Raw genomic sequence first — 6,000 nt, 5'->3', positions numbered from 1 at the left:
ATATTCACATCCTGAATCCTGTTGGAGTTTGCAATCCTTCAGAAAAAAATTTTAATTTGGAAAAATTAAGGGAAAAAAAGTACACAGGTCTTGCCTCATTTACCACTAACTTACTGATCCTGGGCAGGTATCTGGGTCAAGTTTGCCCATCTGTTTAGAGAAGGGAAGGCGGTGCCTCTGGGTCTCTTCCAGTTCACTCACATCTGAGTCTGGGTTCTTTACCTTTTAGCTTATCTTCATGGTAGAGCCGGTTTAAGCTACAGACAAAAACCCCAATAATGCTCTAACAGGTGCTCATTTTATTTTACATAAGGTTCTAAATCAGCATGCATGAAATTCTGATGAAGAATGGTGGCTGGCCCTGTACTGGAAATTTTAAGAGCATCATATGAGACTGGAAGTCAAGTGAACTTCCTACCCTCTGGTTCCTTCTTTAAATGAAGTTTTAAAAAGTATTTATCAAGATTCCCCAGTGGACCCTTTGGTATCATGTGCTGTTTATATAGAAAGAATACCATAACTTTGGAGACCTGCATCCTAAAACCAAAACAGCTCATGATACAGCCTCTAAGTCATCATTTATTGATTCATAGAGCACCCGTCACATGATCCAGGTGCTTTACAATACAGTAAACATCACAACAGAACTCTCATATAAATACAATCAACAAATTACAGAAAAAAAAAAAAAACTGGAATGAAGCAACATTAGGTCAAATTTCAAAGATGCTAAGAAGTGGCAGTACACAAAAGGTAATTCCACCAACTGGAGACCAGATGGGCAAAGATACACAGGCATGACAATCCCAAATGGGCAGATTTATAGAGGGTGAATGAGCATATAAAATAAAATTTCACAACCAAGAATGAAGGCTATTAAAGATACTATGACACCCGAGTGATCACAGAACTAGTCGAAAAACCTCACAAAGATATTACCTTGTAGTGATAAGGAAACCAACCTCGTTTGGATTTTAAACTCACCAAGAGGCCAGAGGGCCACGGCAATCGTCCGTATCATTATGAGCCCAGACGAAATCGATAAGCCTTTACAAGAAATTGGAGTAAATTTAGGAAACAGCCAACAGTTCTACAATCCATAAGACTATACAGGTGTTGTTGATAGTTGGCACGTGGTCAGGGAGAAAAATCCTTTCCCTAAAGCAGAGGACTCACCTCACACAAATGATGAGGCATTGCTGGGACAAAAGCCACTGGAATCAGTGTCACCTGAGTGTGGTTTAATATCAAATGTAGAGCCATTTAGATTCACACTGTCAGATGAACACTGGGAAAGGCACAGATGACACCTTTGAAAGAAGAAGCTGAAACATCTCTCGAGGTTTATGTTTCCATATGTAGCACGGTCAGGGCACCAGGTGGTAAAGGGCATCAAGAGGTTTGCTCATTTCTGGCTCTCCAACTCCCCAAGGTCTAGTCCTAAAAAACACATGATTACACCAAAGTAACTGCATTAAAGTGGCACTTAAGAGTTCAAGAATAGTTGTCCCTGAGTTACTTGGTCCTTTGCTCCTCCCTGAAGAGTCAAATCCCAGGTTTTAACTCAAGAGATTGCTAGGAGAATTACAGCCACAGGAGAGCAAAATTCAGACTCAAAAAAAAAAAAAAAAATTCAGACTCCATCTTGCCATGAACCACCATCACGCGGACAATTTAAGAATAAAAAGGATGTCATTCGAAGTCCCAGGTAGGTATGCAGTACTGGTACTTTGGGGAAACAGTGCTGACAGTCTTTGAAAAAGTAAAGTCACAAGTGAAGTTCTTGGAGAAAACTGGCTGCAGTGACTCAAAACAGTTTCACATTAAGCCATCACACATTACAGGCTTTTTTTTGTTTTTTAATGCTTCAGAGTGAAAAAGAGGCTGAGATTTAGAAAAATCACTCTCTACTCTGAGTACATCCTCAATTATTTCACTTTAAAAAAGACACGCGAAGTTTGTAAAGGACTGGCTACTGGCAGGAATCCTTTCATTCTGTCAAAACATTTCTCCAAACCCCACAAAGCAGAGATGCACCAGTTCTCACTGATTCTCACAGTTAAACACCATGTTTCATCAGGTACTGTCTCAAGCTCTGCCCCTTCTATGCCAAACACTGTCCCAGTCCCAACTTCACACCAAACACAGAGAAACCTGGGCCCACCTTTAACACTGCACATGCTTATTTTACCACTTCCTGAAACTGTTTTAGAAAACTTATAGTATGAAATATACTTATGCTCAAACAGTTAAGAAAAACCCAAGTGGACTATGTCAGTGACAGAATCAGTATGTCAAATAGCAAAGCATTTATAGCCCTGTAATGCTTTGAGATTCATATAAGAATCCATAGAGAGCCCAATACACATACTGCCATGGCCGTGTGGTTTTCAAGTATTAAGTTTGTTTGCATAAGGAATCAACCTGAGATTTTTCTAAACTGCACTTCTCTGACACTCATTATTATAACCTTCATTCAATACAATAAAAGCCAACAACTTGACAAATTATTGGAAAAAAATTATATTTTGGAAGAACTCACTACATAAGGTGACAGAATTCCAAAATCAAATTACATGAAAATATACATCGCAATTTCTTTGTACAATAGGTGAGAAAATTCTGCAGTATTAGAAGAATAGAGGCAAAGAAATATGAAGGGCTAAGGGGAAGGGTACGAGGGTAAACAGCATTTTTAATAGCAAACCCAGAAGTTAAGTAGAAAGCCTGTAGCTGTGCATGCTTTATTCATCCAACCTTCACATTAGGTAACTGAGGGCAAAAATAAAACCAAATCAGAGTTTTGTGTTGTTGGGCGTAAATTTCTATCATTTTAAATCTGAATTGAATTCAGAACTAACTCTTTTTAGTTCCTAGGGATAATGACTGAATTCAAGAGCTCTCAACGACAAAAAAAAAAAAATGTTATTGCTGTATCCAATCTGAGAGATGGGTGCAGATACAATACAAAAGGGACAAAGCACCTAGTGATGACCGCTCCTCTGAAGTCATCATTAAAAATCAAGTAGTTGCTTATTGAGTACTTCGGTATTTGAACTAAATGATTTGAAAACTTCCTGGCAGACAGAAGAGATAAAAGTAAAGGGGAGTGTGTCAAAACAAAGAAGATACAAAAGTTTAGTAAGTGGAGAGAGTTTAATGAAGCCTCAATGGTTTAAAGGAAATTAAATGGAAACTTTTAATCCTAATTGCTTTTTATCTGACATGCTTTAAGGAGTCTTTTAAAACTGATAAGAAACAATGAATAGGGAAAGAAAACCTGCTAAAATTTTTTAGAATTTACACGATTCTTACTCCACTACAAGAAAGCATTATTTGGTACAGGTGTATTTGTGGATGTACATGAACAGTATATATATTATCCGGATCATGTTGTGCTATGTACAGGTCTTTACAATTCTTCCTGAAGGTTAAAACAGTTCATTAGAATTCAAAATGCGTAATCATCTGTAAGTTGGCACTTGTTAGGCTCTTGTCAGCATTGATACTGGCATGTTTTATTGCAGCCCAGTTCCAGCCAGTGTTTGCCAACTTGTTACAACAGAAGTCCAGCAATAGGTGGGTAGAGTGCAGGAAAAACAGTGCCATGTTTCTCAGTTGGAGACCTACAAGAAAGCAAACAGCATTATATAATGAATTTTAAAATTACACAAGGATTAATTGATTAGCAATTTTTATTTGTATTCCACTTCTTGGGAAACAAATTCTTCATTTCACATTAAGCTCACTTTTGCCCATGTCCAATATGGTAGCCACATCGAACCATTTCATTTTAAATTCAAATGATAGTTCATAAAGTTTTAAATTTAGTTCCTCAGTCACACTACCCACATATCAAGTGCTCAGTATGTCTAGTGACTACCATACTGGATACTGCAAATATAGATTATATCCACCAGTGAAGAAAGTTCTATCACACAGACTTAACTTAGAGACTTCTCCAAGTTCAGCCCAAACCTACTTTATCCATCCAGCCTCCAACAAATGATCTTCTCTCCCAATCAGAGTTTTCTATTGTTTTGTATCTGCTGATCTCATGTCTTCAATTAGACTAGAAGAACCACAGCTAAATAAAAACACCTGTCACCTTATGGAGGCTTATTATGTGCCAAGCAGTATACAAAGTGCCTTAAAAACTCATCTCATGTAATGCTCATATTGACCATATAAAGGGGTTTCCCCCATTTTACAGAGAAAGGAAAGACAAGGTCACTGAGCTAATAAATGGCAGAGTTTTCTGTTCAAAATGTTAACAAAACACTTGTTTCAGTTAAAAAAAAAAATCCAGTGAAATGATCAAGACTTTTTAGAGATTTTATTATATGAATGTGTCCTTTGAAATATGTAAGGGGAGCACAAGAAAGGGGAAAGGGAGAAAAATGCCTATTACTGTTACATCAGATCAAGCGCTTCAGAAACTTGCGAGTCTGTATCACCAGCCAAGCCATTGTTGGTCACAAAGAAGACTCATACATAAGGACTGGAAATCCAAGGGATATAATTTTAAATTCCTAACAAAGAAGCCAAATGTACTTATTAGAGCCAGCATGACAAATATTTAACTTAAACCAGATATGTGGAAAGTTCAATGTGTCTTCTAAATCCCCAAATGAAGTTATCAGTATTACAGTCACCCAAATTGAACCATACCAAAGCTCTGTAGTGGTCAGGAAGAAAGCTGTGGGCTTGTCTATGGCCAAACATGTGCCTGTTGCTAGAATCTAGACTACCTCCTAAGACAGCTCCTGAGAAGTAGAATGACTGCTAAATTTCTCCCCAAAGGGCTCATACCAACCAATGTAAATGATCCCCAGCAAAGCTCTGAATCCACCAAACCTTTCACCAGCACCAGGTTCTATACTTTGCACACAGATACACATATATGCACATATTTTATTAGAAAATCTAAAGGTACAGACTGACCCTCAAGAAAATTATAATGAACAGGATTGTAATTTCCAGGTTATGTTACTTAAAATGTTTTTCCAAAGACTATATACCACTCTCAAATTAATCCCTGGCCAGTTAACTTCTCAGGGCTGAAAAAGAACTGGGTACAGAGCTTAGTTAGGCATTCAGTAATCACTCTCTCATGATATGAACCAGAAACTTCAGGGTCACAAAATAATCATTTAAAAACTGTTTCCAGGTGAGGTTTTAAAGAAACATACTCCAGGGAAGACGGACTACAGGAAGTCATTAATTACCTAAAATCAGACTTTCAAGCCTTTTTTTAGTGAGGCACCAGCTTTAAATAGCTTTAGCTTCTTCAGCAGGAAGAGAAAAAAAAATTTATTTCCCCTCCTTTGAATAAAATATATTCTAAACAGAAAAAAAGCCTTGGTAGAGCAAAAGCAAGTTTGCTGTTCTTTTCTCTAGAAAGAAAAATTCTAGAAGCTGAATTTACCTAATACTCAAATAAATGGTGTTGATCTAAAATAGTCATTTTACATGTATAAGCATATCCCATTTCTGGTTTAAAATAAATTCTGTGTGGTATTATTAAAAATCACACCATTTTTATATCAACTTTATGTCTTTATGAAATAACTTAAGTATCTGGTTTTTTTTGCCTTAAACCTAAGTCTTAACTATTCTTGATTCCTAACCTACAAATCTGGAGATGGTTTAGCTTCAAAGTTTCTTATTCCATTTATTTCTAAAACTAGAATCATATCATTAATTTTCCATGTGGCTACACATTTTAATCTTTTAAAAGGCCTAAAAAATACAAAGCAGACAGGCATGCTTTAAAAAATAAGCAACACACAAAAAAACACTTTTTGATGTTAAAAGGCAATAATGAAAGTAATTTCTCACTCAAGGGTGTGTCCCAATAAGCTCAACCATTCCTAAGTGAAAGCAGTCCATAAGTTAAATAGCTTTATATCAGGGCATTACCTTTCACACAGATGATTCCAAAAGTTCCCCTTCATTCTACACTGCCACCAAGTGTGGTGGCACTAAACAACTCTCCCC

General features: G+C 36.9%; 1 protein-coding gene across 2 annotated transcripts in view; it reads right to left on the bottom strand.

Annotated features, from left to right (window-relative positions):
- Positions 1–2,507: 2,507 nt before the first annotated feature.
- The window catches only part of UBE2G1 (ubiquitin conjugating enzyme E2 G1), an 85,480-nt gene continuing 81,987 nt past the window's right edge, over positions 2,508–6,000 (bottom strand). For both annotated transcript variants that reach the window (XM_043477668.1, XM_043477661.1), the window contains exon 6: positions 2,508–3,626. The gene's annotated coding sequence lies outside the window, so the exon portion shown is untranslated. The remainder of the gene's footprint in view (positions 3,627–6,000) is intronic.

Source organism: Cervus canadensis, chromosome 1 (assembly GCF_019320065.1).
Source record: "Cervus canadensis isolate Bull #8, Minnesota chromosome 1, ASM1932006v1, whole genome shotgun sequence".
NCBI lineage: Eukaryota > Metazoa > Chordata > Mammalia > Artiodactyla > Cervidae > Cervus > Cervus canadensis.
Note: the sequence above shows the minus strand (reverse complement) of the source record. Positions and strands in the feature narration are given on the sequence as shown.